The 14,598-nt window shown below is 45.6% G+C and overlaps 1 protein-coding gene and 1 long non-coding RNA gene across 6 annotated transcripts in view; one reads left to right on the plus strand and one right to left on the minus strand.

Moving 5' to 3' along the window:
- LOC147584079 (uncharacterized) overlaps positions 1–13,829 on the minus strand; it is a 155,880-nt gene extending 142,051 nt beyond the window's left edge. For 2 of the 3 annotated variants that reach the window (XR_015240855.1, XR_015240854.1), the window contains exon 1: positions 13,556–13,829. This is a non-coding gene — a long non-coding RNA (uncharacterized LOC147584079). The remainder of the gene's footprint in view (positions 1–13,555) is intronic. The other variant, XR_015240852.1, reaches the window with a different exon arrangement.
- The window catches only part of OSMR (oncostatin M receptor), a 52,428-nt gene continuing 51,000 nt past the window's right edge, over positions 13,171–14,598 (plus strand). Inside the window, exon 1 of one of the 3 annotated variants that reach the window (XM_086677568.1) lies at positions 13,171–13,318. The gene's annotated coding sequence lies outside the window, so the exon portion shown is untranslated. Of the gene's footprint in view, positions 13,319–13,381; positions 13,615–14,598 lie in introns of those variants that run through there. The other 2 variants (XM_086677544.1, XM_086677550.1) reach the window with 2 other exon arrangements.

Here is a 14,598-nt window from a genome sequence, read left to right on the forward strand (position 1 = left end):
GAGGGGCAGAGAGAAAGAGAGAGAGAGAGGGAGGGAGACAGAGAATCCCATACGGGCCAGCGCAGAGCCCAACTCAGGGCTCAAACTCAAGAATCCATGAGAACATGACCTGGGCCGAAATCAAGAGTCGGACGCTTAACTGACTGGGACACTCAGGTGCCCCTTTGTCTTATTTCTACCCTCTCAAAGGTCTTTGCCCAATATGGATCATAAAAAATGATATATATTTTTTAATTCACAAAATCTCCCTGTGCAAAGGAAATATGACTTCCATGTAGGCCTTCCCTACTAGAGTATCCAGCCACCTTGGCCTAGCCCTCATTCTCTCGCAAACACACTGTGGCTGTCTGCTTACAAGGACAATGTTCACTGTGGGACTGCTCTACTGTGATAGTTTTGTGACTGAGCCTGTCAATATGTGAGCACTGTCTATTTATTTATTAAAATTTTTTTTTAATGTTTATTTATTTTTGGGAGAGAGAGAGAGAGAGAGAGAGAAGGGGCACGAATTGGGGAAGGGCAGGGAGCGAGGGAGACACAGAATCTGGAGAAGGTTCCAGGCTCCCAGCTGTCAGCAAAGAGCTAGAGGCAGGGCTCAAACTCACCATGAGATCATAACCCGAGCCCAAGTCAGAGGCTTAACTGACAAGCCACCCAGGCGCCCCTAGCACTGTCTGCTTTAGATTAAACCCACCTAAAGGGCAGACCCCGTTTACTTCTTCGCTCTGTTCAGCAACATGTATAGTATGCCATAAGTGTTGCACTTGGCAAGGATAGGTTTCAGACTTGGCTTCTAATACCTGATTCTGACCACAGTTAATATGTAAAACTGGGGATTTGGCTAGGATCTATGCTGGGAGGAAAAAGAAGCAATAAGCAGAGAGCTGCCCTCTGCTGATGAAAAGAAAAAAAAAAAAGCTTAGTAGCATAACTTCAAATGCATGGTCTGTAGCAATTTATAAAGGAATTTGAAGTGTCAGCTCTGGTTTCAGATGTTCTGAGGATTTCTTCTCCACTTAAAAAAAAAAGCCCTGTTTTTAAGATTATAGATATTTCTTTTCAAAGAAATATATGATTACTGAAGAAAATGAGCAATTTCTTCAAAAGTATAAAAAATTGGGGGCACCTGGGCGGCTTAACCTCAGTCAGTTAAGCTCTGACTCTTGATCTCGGCTCGTCATGATCCTGCAGTTTATGAGATGGAGCCCTGTGTCGGGCTCTGCACTGACAGCGTAGAGCCTGCTTGGGATTCTCTCTCTCCCTCTGTCTCTCTGCCCCTCCCCCCACGCACCTGCTTTCTCCCTCTCTCTGTCTCTCCAAATAAACATTTTAAAAAGTATTAAACAGGGGCGCCTGGATGGCGCGGTCAGTTGAGCGTCCGACTTCAGCCAGGTCACGATCTCACGGTCCGTGAGTTCGAGCCCCGCGTCAGGCTCTGGGCTGATGGCTCAGAGCCTGGAGCCTGTTTCCGATTCTGTGTCTCCCTCTCTCTCTGCCCCTCCCCCGTTCATGCTCTGTCTCTCTCTGTCCCAAAAATAAATAAAAACGTTGAAAAAAAAATTAAAAAAAAAAGTATTAAACAAAGACTTATAACCCTATCATTTTAACGATAACTACAAATAACATATCTGTACTTCCTTCTTGTCTGTATAAACATACATACATACATATAAATGTTATGTTTCCCAAATTAGTAAAATAAGATTCTGTATCTTGCTCTTTCCATTGAACATTGACATTTCCTGCCATTAAATACTCTTTGAAACCTGATTTTTAATGGCTGAATATTTCCTTCCAAAGGCATATCATTAATTTATTAACCAAGTTCCTTCTGTGCCCAGACAACATCTTCATGGCTTCCTGCTACTGCTTTCTCTTCTTGGGCACACAGGATGCTTCCATTTCCCAGCCTCCCTTGCAGCTGGTGGGGACGCAGTGACTGAGAGCCAGCCAACGGAATATGGGTGAGAGCGGCCCTGACCTTAAAGCCAACCCAGGGGCGCCTGGGTGGCGCAGTCGGTTAAGCGTCCGACTTTAGCCAGGTCACGATCTCGCGGTCCGTGAGTTCGAGCCCCGCGTCGGGCTCTGGGCTGATGGCTCAGAGCCTGGAGCCTGTTTCCGATTCTGTGTCTCCCTCTCTCTCTGCCCCTCCCCCGTTCATGCTCTGTCTCTCTCTGTCCCAAAAATAAATAAAAACGTTGAAAAAAAAATTTTTAAAGCCAACCCATGCCATCCTCCCACCCTCTCTTCTGCTACCGCAGCCACTCTGGCAGCCATGTGTTCAGATGGCACGTGGTTATAACACGGAAGCAGCCTCTGTCCTACAGGCACCACTTGGAAGAGGGAAGAGCATCCGAAGAGATAGGACCCAGTGGAAAACAAGCCTGGGTGTGTTCCTGCACACAGCCTAGTGATGCCTGAGGTAAAGATAATGTCAGACCTGCGTGTTCTTTCCAACTTTCCATTGTTGTAAGCGGCAACATTTTGCTCCTTGCCAATTATGCTGCTATAATAAGTAAGAAGTGTCAGGATTTCCTCCCTTTTAAATAAACAAATTGTTACTATTTCCTTCTTTATATGTTTATATAACTTTACAGTTTTCTACAAAGGACTATTTTTTAATATAATTTATTGTCAAATTGGCTAACATACAGTGTGTGAAGTGTGCTCTTGGTTTTGGGTAGATTCCGTGGTTCATCGTTTACATACAACACTCGGTGCTCATCCCAGCCAAGTGCCCTCAATGCCCGTCACCCATTTTCCCTGCCCTCCCACTCCCCCATCAACCCTCAGATTGTTCTCTGTATTTAAGAGTCTCTTATGGTTTGCCTCTCTCCCTCTCTGTAACTTGTTTTTTCCCCTCCCTTCCCTTCCCCCATAGTCTTCTGTTTGGTTCCAGGCAGTCCGTCTCAGGACAACCTCAACCTCAAGGTTCATCTTCCAGACAACTACAAGCAGAATTGTCTGGAAGATGAACCTTGAGGTTGAGGTTGTCCCGTGACGGACTGCCTGGAACAAGGGCTCCCTCTTCCCCATGGGAAGCTCTGTGCCAAGACCCAGGCCCCTGTGGGGCTTCTTCCCCCAACTCTACGAGGCCAACATCTAGCTGCCAGGTTCCAGGAGTGGCATTCTCAGGCCGCCGCTACCCAGCCTGCATCTCAACACAGACCGCCTGGAACCTCAGGTCTTCATGATGGGTAAAGCCCGTAGTTGCCACGCTTGGCCCCTAGGCGCACAACCTTCAGTTCAGTGTGTTCCATTTTACGGGGGGGGTGTCGTCATAGCATTTTTCATTTTAATGCTTCTTACTAAAGAATATATTTATTGTATATAAAAGTCAAAAGATAGAAAAGGGTAGAGTTAAAACTCTCCCCTCTGCTCCTCAGTCACCTTGTTTTCTTCCCCAGAGGCAATTGATTTGGTTTCTTCCATGTCCACAGAGAGGTTATAATTGATTATAACTTGTGTGCAACAACCAAAGTAAGTAACAAATGGCGTTCCTTCTCGACCAAGGAAGGCATCTTTTGATTTTTCAAATTATTGCTTTTTAAAAGTGAAAACATTCATGACAAAAAGCCAGTCTATACAGACAGGTCTAAAATGAAAGTAAAAGCCTCCCTTACACACCACCCCTCATTCTTAGACCTTCTCCCCCAGGAACAACCACAGTTACCAATTTCTTGTAATGCACTCAAAACATTCTTATGTATCTATCCCAGAAACATTAGCAAATTAAATAGACGTATGGACGTACCAAATACACATTTCTGACTCTCACTTTTTTCACATAATTATGTGTCTTGGCTGTATGTCCATAGCCGTACATACGGATAATCTTCTTTCTTTTGAAAGGATAAATCATGAAGTTTTCAGTCTTCTACCGGAAGATCTTCAGGCTGTTCCGAGTTTGCTGCTATTACAAACAACGTCCCTGTTTTCCCTTGTCCCCATTATTCACACAATGTCTTTCTAACGAGTGTTGGGGGGTGTGTGTATTACAATTTTGCAACTATGAACATTTGTAAGCCTAAATTTTCAGTCACGTAGACTATTCTTTCTTCCTAAGAATGGGAGAGTTTCAAAAGAAATTGTCTATTATCGTTCTTGTTCAGAATGTTTGCACCTTCATCCTAAGCAGTATCTTCCAAACATTTTGAGGAAGACAAATTCTTATTATTTTTACTACAAGATTTAATAAAATTGAATAACATTTCCCTCCCTCTTGGGTGTTTCAGCTTATTCTAGTTCAGCTCGGTTATTTTGCGGTGAATTTCAGTGAATCTTTCTCCTAAAATGCCTCGGGTGCGTGGAAATTATCTGAGCGTTATTCCAAAGTGACTAAGCATCCGCTGCTGTTTGGTAATGCACAAAATAATTGCCGTTGTGTTACAATTGGATGAAGATGGTGACATCTGAGAAACTGACAAGACTGAATACAGAAGTGAGCGCCTTTGGGGAGCTTTCGTTTCAATCTGGATGAAATGAATTTAAGCACAATGGAGTCACGAAGATAAAGATATGGCTTACTGTAGCTCCCTCACATAAATTTGTTTTTGGCATTTGAACAAAGTTCAAAAGGAAGGAATACAGGTGAAATAGCAGGTGAAAATACAACTGTGGGAGTGCCACTTTCTGTCATAGCTGAGTAACTCCTATTAAACTGATCCTCCTGCACATAACAGTATAAAGCACTAGAAAATATATTTTTAGGGGCGCCTGGGTGGCTCAGTCTGTTAAGCATCCAACTTTAGCTCAGGTCATGATCTTGTGGTTCGTGAGCTCGAACCCCGCGTCGGGCTCTGTGCTGACAGCTCAGAGCCTGGAGCCTGCTTCAGATTCTGTGTCTCCCTCTCTCTCTGCCCCTCCCCCACTTGCACTCTTCTGTCTGTCTCTCTCTCTCAAAAATAAATAAACCCCTCAAAAAATTTTTTGAAAGAAAATATATTTTTAAAAAACACATTTAAGTGCAGAGGACATTGAAGCGCCTGGGTGGCTTAGTCAATTAAGTGTCTGACTCTTGATTTCAGCCCAGGTCATGATCTAATGGTTCCTGGGATCAAGCCATTCATCAGGCTGGACTCTGGGCTGGGATTCTCTCTCTCTCTCTCTCTCTCTCTCTCTCTCTCTCTGTGCCTCACCCTGCTCACGCATTCTCTCTCTCAAAATAAATAAATAAACTTCATAAATGCAGTGGAGAATAATCTACAGCAGAATAATTCAGAGTGGGGAGGAGGGCAGCAACACTTGGGAGGAGGGGAAAGACGCAGTTTCCCCGGTTTTATAACCCTTAGTCTCAGACTTGCCCAAGTCTGTGCAATTGACCCCTCACTGTTAGAAAATACATAATATTTCTGGCTAGAAGAACCAGAGGTCAGAGTTTGGGGCAACCATACCTTTTGGAAAGGAGGGAAATCACAGAAAAGAGAGCTAGACAGGAAGAAGCTGTGTTTAAATTTTTTTTTTTTCAACGTTTATTTATTTTTGGGACAGAGAGAGACAGAGCATGAACGGGGGAGGAGCAGAGAGAGAGGGAGACACAGAATCGGAAACAGGCTCCAGGCTCTGAGCCATCAGCCCAGAGCCTGACGCGGGGCTCGAACTCATGGACCGCGAGATCGTGACCTGGCTGAAGTCGGACGCTTAACCGACTGCGCCACCCAGGCGCCCCAAGAAGCTGTGTTTAAAGCCTACATCATGCATACCGTCTGAGCCGTGCTTATGCAAAGCAAACTCAAAACAGCCCAGCTCAGCCCCCAAAAACTGAACTCAGACTAGAGCTACTACTCATGGTAAGTAGCATCAAGTTTGCAGCTTGAGTCTAACCATGTGATTTGTCCATTTAAAAAGAATGGAACATTCTAAAAAGAATGCCATTGGTGGAATATAACAGAATCCAGTCTTCATCACATAATATTTACAATGTCCAGGTTATAATCCAAAATTATTTGACAACCAATAAATAAACAAACATACAAACAAACCAGGAAAATGTGATCTCTCCTCATAAGAGAAACAATCAACACAGATTGATTCCACTATTATCTAAATATTAGAATAATCAAGCAATGCTTTAAAAAAGCAGTAATTATATCTATGCTCAATGAGGTAAAGAAAATAATGCCTGTAATGAACTAAAAAATAGGAAGTATCAGTAAGGAAACAAAAAATATTTTTTAAAAGAATAAATAAATAAAAATTCTAGCACTGAAATGTACATCTTTTTTTTTTTTAAGTTTATTTATTTTGAGAAAGAGAGAGCATGCAAGTGCCAGCAGGGGAGAGGCAGAGAGAGAGAGGGGGAGAGAGAGAGAATCCCAAGCAGGCTCCACACCACCAGTGCAGAGCCCAATGTGGGGTCCAAAACCACAAACTGTGAGATCACGACCTGAGCTGAATCAAGAGTCTAATGCTCAACTGACTGAGCCAGCCAGGTGCCCCTGAAATATGCATTTTTTTTTTTTCAGAGACAGAGAGAAAGACAGCAGGGAAGGGGCAGAGGGAGAGAGAGAGAAAGAGAGAGAGAGAAAGAGAAAGAGAGAGAGAGAGAGCAAGAATCCCAAGTAGGCTTCACAGCCAGCACAGAGCCCAACACAGGTCTCGATCCCACCAACCTGGTATCAGGACCCGAGATGAAATCAAGTCAGACACTCAACCAACTGAGCCACCCAGGCACCCTGAAATATACATCTTTTCAACAAAATTTACTGCATAGATTTAATAGTAGAATGAGGATGGTGGGAAAGGAGTCAGCAAACTTAAAGATAGCTCAACAGAAATGATCTAGTCTGAAAAATTCAGACAAAAATATTTAAAACAATTAATAGAGGGGCACATGGCTGGCTCAGCTGGTAGAGCACGTGACTGACACTTGATCTCAGGGTTGTGAGTTTGAGCCCATGTTGGGCGTGGAGCCTTCTTTAAAAAAATTAATAGAGCCACACGGGCATTTGGGATCATATGAAGAAGCCTCACATATTCATAACTGGAGTCTCAGGAGGAGATGAGAAAGAAAATGAAGCAGAAAAAAACATTTGAAGAAATACTGAAAATTGCTCAAATTTGGTAAGAGACAAGTTTTCAAATTCGAGAGGCTCAATAAATGCCAGGCAGGATGAATAATGGAAACCAATACATTATATACCCAGTGATTTGAATAATTGATGATGCATCAGAAACAGTGAAGGCCAGAAAACCATAGAACAACATCTTTAAATTGTTGGAATAAAGAAGTCGTCAACCCCAAATCCTATATCCAGCAAAAATATCCCTCAAGGATGAAATGAGGTGCAGACATTTCAAAATAAAAGAAAACTTAAGAGAATGGACTCCAATGGACCTGAACTAAAACAAAAATGCTAAAGGAAGTTCTTCAGGATTAAGAAAATGAGATCAGAGGGAAGCTTAAATCTTTGGGATAAGGACTGAAGAATATTGGGAAAGGTAAATACGTGGGTAAATACACAAGACTATTTGTCCTCTTGATTTCTTTAACATATATATCATGTTGCAGGCTTCATTCTGTCAAAGATATAATACAATTTATGACTACAACATAAAGGGCAGGTGGTGTGGTTAAATGAAGGGAAGTAGTACAATATTATCTCAAGTAGACACTGAGAGTTAAGGGTTTATATATTGTGATTCACAGAGAAAACATGAAAAAAATCACGCAAAGAGGAAGAACAAAAAAACAAAGGCAAATAAAATAGAACTAAAAAATATTCGACTAACGTAAAATAAGGCAGAAAATGACAAATACGAGGATAAAAACCAGAGGGAACAAAGCTAAAAACATACAGTAAAATGGTAGGCTAAACCCAATCATATCAATGAATGCCTTAAATGTAAATATGCTAACCACTCTCTATCAAATTGAAACGTAGAGACTACCAGAATGATTTTTTTTTCAAAAGTCCCAACTACACACTGTCTGTAAGAGATGCTGTTCAAAATATAGATGTGACTATAGACTTATTTTGGATTAAGGTTGGCAAACAGTTTTCGAAAGTCCCAAAAATCCCCATCAAATTCTCTCTAAGTACTCCTGCCGTCGTATTAGTGTTCTATCCTTAATGACTGCTCTCATATTTATTAATTCTCATAAACACAAGCCAAGAGAATAAAAGCAGATATCGAAACAAACACAGATTCAACATTCTCCCTAAAGCCCATGGGAAAAAAAGAAAAGTTCTCCCATTATCTGATTGCTGATGATTTCTAGAACACAGTGTGAACACGTTACAATATCCAGGAGAGGGTAGATTGCGTGAAATTGGTCAATTAATCCATCCATCAATCTTCAAGTAATATGTAGTTCAAACAAAAAAACTCCTTTAGAACTATTAAGGATAACGTTATCCCTCACTGAAATTCACTTAGCAGATATTGAAAGGAAAGCAATTCATAATTAGGAATTCATTATAAGGAATCCCCTTATAATCCCCTGAATTATAAACTGTGAAAGTTCCATGTGGTTCTTGAACACTCAACACCTTGCTTCATCGTTGCTGGCTCTATTTTATGTATGTAAAGTTGGAAGTGATAGCTGTCCCTTAACTAATCAAACTTTATGACATATTGTAGATTAAAAATTTTTTTCTGGAGGCCTATTCGGTTTTTCACGGGAATACATTTACAAAAGAACACTTTAATTTCCACTGAGTTTCCTTAGAAGTGATGTTGGCATCATCCACAATCATGTCTTAAGCAGCATCATGACAGCAGCATACTTTCAGACCTAAAAGTGAATCTTTTGGGGCGCCTAGGTGGCTCAGTCAGTTAGGCATCAGACTTGATTTCTGCTCAGGTCATGATCTCATGGTTTGTGGGTTGGAGCCCCGCACTGGGCTCTGTGCTGACAGCGTGAAGCCTGCTTATGCTTCCCTTCTCTCACTCTCTAATCCTTCCCTGCTCATGCTTACGTTCTTTCTCAAAATAAATAAACATTAAAAAAATTTTTAAGTGTATCTTTAAAATATCAAATGTGACATATTGCCCCCCAAATAGAGAATTCTTGTCCGTGAGGGCAATTACAAATTCGCATCTACTGCTTACCGGATGAAGCTACTTTCTTCAGAAAATTCCCGGCTCTTTCCAACTCCATTAGTTTGGCTACCAAACACTGCCAAGCATGTAATTTTAGATATTTATAGTAGTTGAACAACAGAATCATGATTATATTTCACAACTGACATAGCTGATTTCATATATCTATACCCATGTTAGTGTCTATATAGTTTTCCTGACAGTTATGGGACTATTTTTCCTTTGAGAAGTTGGATAGAGTAGGGATACATCCCCCTGGTGCCTCTCCAATGATGGTTACACAGGTGAGACCTGGTGGATGATGGATGATGAGGGAGGACAGATCAAAGGTCATTCACAGGCCTTTCAATGTAGTATCTAAATTAAAGGTTGGGCTGTTCCCTCAGTATAAGAGAATCACATGGGGGAAAAGTCAAGGGTTTAACTTGGACAAATTGATTTTGACATACGAATAAGATGGCCTGGAATTCAGAGGAAATTACTGCAACAGGAAGAAAGATCCAGGGTCCTCGATGCACAAGTGATCACTGAATTCAGGAGCACAGATGTGTTCATTTGGGAGACTGGATTCAGAGAAGAATGTCAAGGATGGAGCCCCGGACACAAGAAGCCCGAGAAAGTGACGGGGAAGAAAGTCTGGGAAGGGGGGGGGGGTGTGGAGTGTGTTGTGCTACTGAAATCAGAAGGAGGAGGGAACAGCAGAGTCAAATGGAGCCCAATAAATACGTATTTTCCCAACCAAATCTTGTCAACGCTCAACAGGGAAGGGTATTTCAGCCCTTGGCTCAATATGCCCTTGGTATTTTTTTAATCTTTTCTCATTTCAGCTGTGTTTAGGCCAACTTTCCAAACTAACCTTTGGGATATGTATGTCATGCATACTTATGTATCAGTTTCTAGGGCAGCTATAACAAATGACCACAAATTTAGTGGCTTAGAACAACTCGTTCTCTCCCAGTTCTAGAGCCCAGACGTCTGAAATCAAGGTGCTGGCAGGGTGAGTTCCCTCTTAGGGGCTCAGAGCGAGAATGTGTTGTGTACCCTTGTCCTATCTTCTGCCGTGGCCACCAAGTCTTGGCACTCTTTGGCCTGTGGCAGGATGACTCCAGTCTCTGCGTCAGTACTCACATGGTGTTCTTTCTGGCTGTCTGTGTCCAAATTTCTCTCTTCCCATAAGAACAGCAGTCATTGGATTAATAGGACCTCATCTTAACTTGATTTAACCTACAAAAATATTTCCACATAGGGTCATATTCTGAGGTTCTGGCTCGACATGAATTTTTGGAAGACACTATTCAACCTAATATATCATCCTAAGGGTACGATCACAAATTTACAGGTGCTATAGCAACGAGACTCTAGAAAGGGATAAATTTAAGATATCAGAATGGTACTCAAAATAAATGAATTATATGTGGGCACCTGTAGGAGTAGGTCAAAGAGAAGACGTGACGTCCGGTTGACCCATGAACTGGACCTAGGGAAGCAGAGGCTCCTATCCCCTTCTCTGTCCTTGAAATGTATGTTCTGCCCACAGTGAGGCCACTTCAAGGACACTGCCTTAAGAGAGCAATGTGTTACTGAGATCATCTGGCCTCTACACTGACTGAACCCAGGCAAGGCTTCTAACTCTTAAGATTCTGGCTGGCGGGTGTGGAGACCTACTCGTCTTGTAGCCGCCCAAGACAAGCCTAGTGCATGAGCCCCTTTGCTTATAAAATCTGCTACCTACCAACCTGGAATGGTCTTCCTCTTTCTTTGGTCTTTCCTTGCCCTCCCCTAATGGGGCCCTGCTTTGAAATTCACAGGCACTCCCAAGCATGGAACCAACAGCCTGGAATTTTTTGCAACTTGGTTTCCTTCCTTTGTAATAGGAGCTCAAAGTAAGATAAGACTCACTTTGCAGAAAAGTTCACACAGTATTTTTTTAAGTTGGCATCTCATCTGTTCCTAAGAGATTGTGAATAGTTTCTGTAAAGAAGAAATTAACTTTTTTTTTTTTTCTCACTCACTGAAATATAGAATCAGAAAGCTTTTCCAGCCCTTTGGGATCTGGATTGGTAGTTTCCAGAGCCATGCAGATAGCAAAACTAATGGACTCGGAAGTACTGAGGTGTGGCAAAGGACCGTATGTTTATTTAGACAAAAGTACCTTCTCTTCATTATCATCAAATATTTACTCTGTACCATGGTCTTTGTGGCACTATTAGGCAGTAAATGTATTTGGGCCTAAAACAAAATTCTTTCCCTGGGGTGCCACTGGGGAAGAGTAAAAACTGCGCACAAACACAGAAGTAACATTTAGGCTGATTCCGACAATATTTTGAGCCACCCAATCAAGAAGTGATTCTAAGATAAGATATGATGCATGCGCAATCCTTCTTAATCATTCTTGGGTTTCTTCCCCTCCTACAGTCCTTGGCAATCATGACACTTCCCAGTGTCCCTAAAACCGACCAGAACAGGCCTAGCAAGGCCCCATGAATAATCCTGCAAACTGTCAGGCATCCAGGTGAGTCCTCCAGACCCCAGAGCCTCACTGCTCTCTTCTCTGGGTCCTAGCTGGTCACAGGAGCAGCATGTGGATCCCAGACCCTCTTGGGAGCTTCCCAGGTGAAATCTGAAACTGGCCAGTACTTGGAGGGCAGGGAGAGACCTATGAGAGACACTGGCCACTCAAGCTGGTAGATGCTATCTTTTTTTTTTTTAAGTAGGGCCCAGTGTGGGTCCCAACTGGTGGGGCTTGAACTCACAACCCTGAGATCAAGACCTGAGCTGAGCTGAAGAGTCAGATGCTTGACTGAGCCACCGAAGCGACCCTGTAGTTAGGTACAGTTCTAACAAGCAAAGGGAACTTACATAGGAGACTTGAGTGGTAACAAGATGAGCCATCCCTGCACCCCTCTGCCAAACCTTAAGAGTTTATGCAGAGATCTTAACTAGGTTTAGTCACGTGTACCCTGCAGGTGTTCTCAACACTATGTCACTATCTCAAGGTTATGTCCATGGAGCATCCCCTAAGAGCCCAAAAGGCAAGCAGAACCCACTTTCCAAGGACAGGGGAAGGGATGAGAAGCGCAGATTGCCCAAGCGCAGCTCAAGGGTCAACTGGAGGTCGTGTCTCTTCCCTGACCTTCCCCAACCGGGCAGTGTTAGGATGATCTCCACAACAGCTCCAAAGACCACAGGGGCTCTCCATAGTCCCATCATAAAGAGAGGCCCCATAGGTATTTCAAAGGCCCAGTATTTGAAATGTGAATTTCAAAGAGTGGATGGCATTTTTTTTTTATTTTTTTTTAACGTTTATTTATTTTTGAGACAGAGAGAGACAGAGCATGAACGGGGGAGGGTCAGAGAGAGGGAGACACAGAATCTGAAACAGGCTCCAGGCTCTGAGCTGTCAGCACAGGGCCCGACGCGGGGCTCGAACTCACGGAACGTGAGATCATGACCTGAGCCGAAGTCGGACGCTTAACCGACTGAGCCACCCAGGCGCCCCTGGATGGCATTTTTAAGAGGAAAAGCAAGTTGTAGCAGACACAGCTTTCTGTGACACAAAAGCTTCAGGACTGTTGCTACAGATGAAACTCGGCGCATTTCAAAACCCGGACCAGAGCCAGGGTCCTAGGACTAATTGTCCAAACACCTTTTCGTCTCTCTGACCGCCTAGTGGAAACACAGCCCGAAGTTTGGCTGAAGCACTCGTCTTCTGCCCAAAGATTTTCTGCCGGGGAGCCCAGGGTTCCGCCCCCTCGCTTGGGATAACAAGTGGCCTCGCGCGGTCACACCAGGTCCCGGGGCCCTCGGCAGGCCTCGGCGTCCCGCCGCTGCGGGGCCCGCCGGCCGGGGCAGGAGTGTTGGGCGCGCGACGCCTCCCGCGGAGCCGTGGGTTCCCCTGTTCCTTCCCAGGCCTCTCCCACTTCCTTTCCCACCGCTCCCCGCCCGCCCGCCCGCCGAGGCCCGGGGCCGCACCTCCGCGGGGTCCCGGCCGCCTCCCGCAGGGTCCCGGCCGCTTCCCCCCCGGGACCAAAAGGGGGAGAATTCCTGTGGGTCCCAGGAGTGCCAAGAGTGCGCAGCAGGACGGGAAATTGCAAAAGTCCTCAGCCCTCTGCCCTCCCCCGCGGCTTTCCCGTAACTCCCGCCCCTCGGCGCTCGCCCCGCAGCTGATTCATAGTCCCGGCGCGGGGCCGCCCCTGCACGTCCACACCGGCGTCCGCACCCGCGGCCCCGCGCCGCCCAGGACCCGGCCTGGAGCCGTCCGCCCGCCCGCGGGGTGAGTACCCCCGCCGCCCTGCCACCCCGCCGCCCGCTCGCTCTCCTCCGCGCCCCGCGGCAGCCTTCCCTGCGCCCCGCCAGCCCTGCCCGCGAGCGGACCCGGCGCGGCGTCCGGAAGGATCGGACGGCTTTGCAAGCCCCTTCCCGGGGTCTGCCCGCCTGGACGCGGCACGGCGCACGGCCGCCTGCCTGACCCGCCCCGCGCCGCCTCCGCCCCGCGTTTGCTTTGGCTCACCGTTCGACCCGCTCCGAGCCGGTGCTTTGAGGGCTCCCCGCCTCTGGCCCGCCTGCCTGGTGCGTAACTTGTAAAGAGTAATTCTTTCCAGAGCGCACAATGCTGGGTCCGTCGCGGCGTTTCCTTCCCTGCTTGGAAGTTCACAGTCCCGTCGCTTCTTTCTCAGTAGACGGGAATGTGTGTTGAATTAAAATTCCCACTTTAATCCACCTTTGCTTCTCTCCCAACACATCACCACGGAAGTTAATTGTATTCCCCAACCCCCCCACCCCCCGCCAAAGTTCCCTCCACTCGGAGTTGTCGGTGGTGTCCCTCCTGCTGGCCTCTGTTTACACCTGGAAGTGGGCGGCGCTCACGCCGGTGTGCAGCGAGGACATCCCGGGGGTGCGGTGGTGCGGGAGCGCGGGACAGACACCTATCCTCCTCCTCCACTCGAATGGAGGGGGCGCGGAGCTGGCCGGTTGAGCGGCGGGAAACTTGCAAACTCAAACGCCCCCCGCCTCCACCCTGCATGAAGGGGTTCAGTAACTTGTCCAAGACCGAAAAACTGGCTGCGGTGACTCCGAAATCCCGTAGCCCAGGGCTTTGGCCCTGACACCATGAGTACTTTCTTGATGGTCCTTGGCCTGTCTTTCATCAGCCCAGCCATGCACGCATGCATCCTGCCTGCCTGCCTGCGGTGAGAGGCGCCACTGAGTGCCACTGAGGTGCCACTGAGAAAGGCCACTTGGTAACCGACAGGCTCCAAGACTCTTTGGGACTGAACTTATGCTCCAACTCAAGAGGAGTAAAAGTGGGGGTCCATGTAGAGGATCCCATAGAAATAAAGATGGTATATTTGATTTGAACAGGAAGGAAAGAAGCTTTGGGTGTTATGCCCAAGTCTAAAGCTGACGTTGGGACTGGGGTGAAGTTAATCATCGCCTCAGCCTCAGTTTCCTTCTCTGCAAAATAATAATGGTTCATACGATGGACCAGGCACTGTTCTGAGTACTTTACATATGCCAGCTCGTTTAAGCTTTACCAGTGAGGGAGGGAATAGC

This window comes from Puma concolor, chromosome A1, assembly GCF_028749965.1.
Source record: "Puma concolor isolate L17-30 chromosome A1, mPumCon1.1.hap2, whole genome shotgun sequence".
In the NCBI taxonomy this organism is placed as follows: domain Eukaryota; kingdom Metazoa; phylum Chordata; class Mammalia; order Carnivora; family Felidae; genus Puma; species Puma concolor.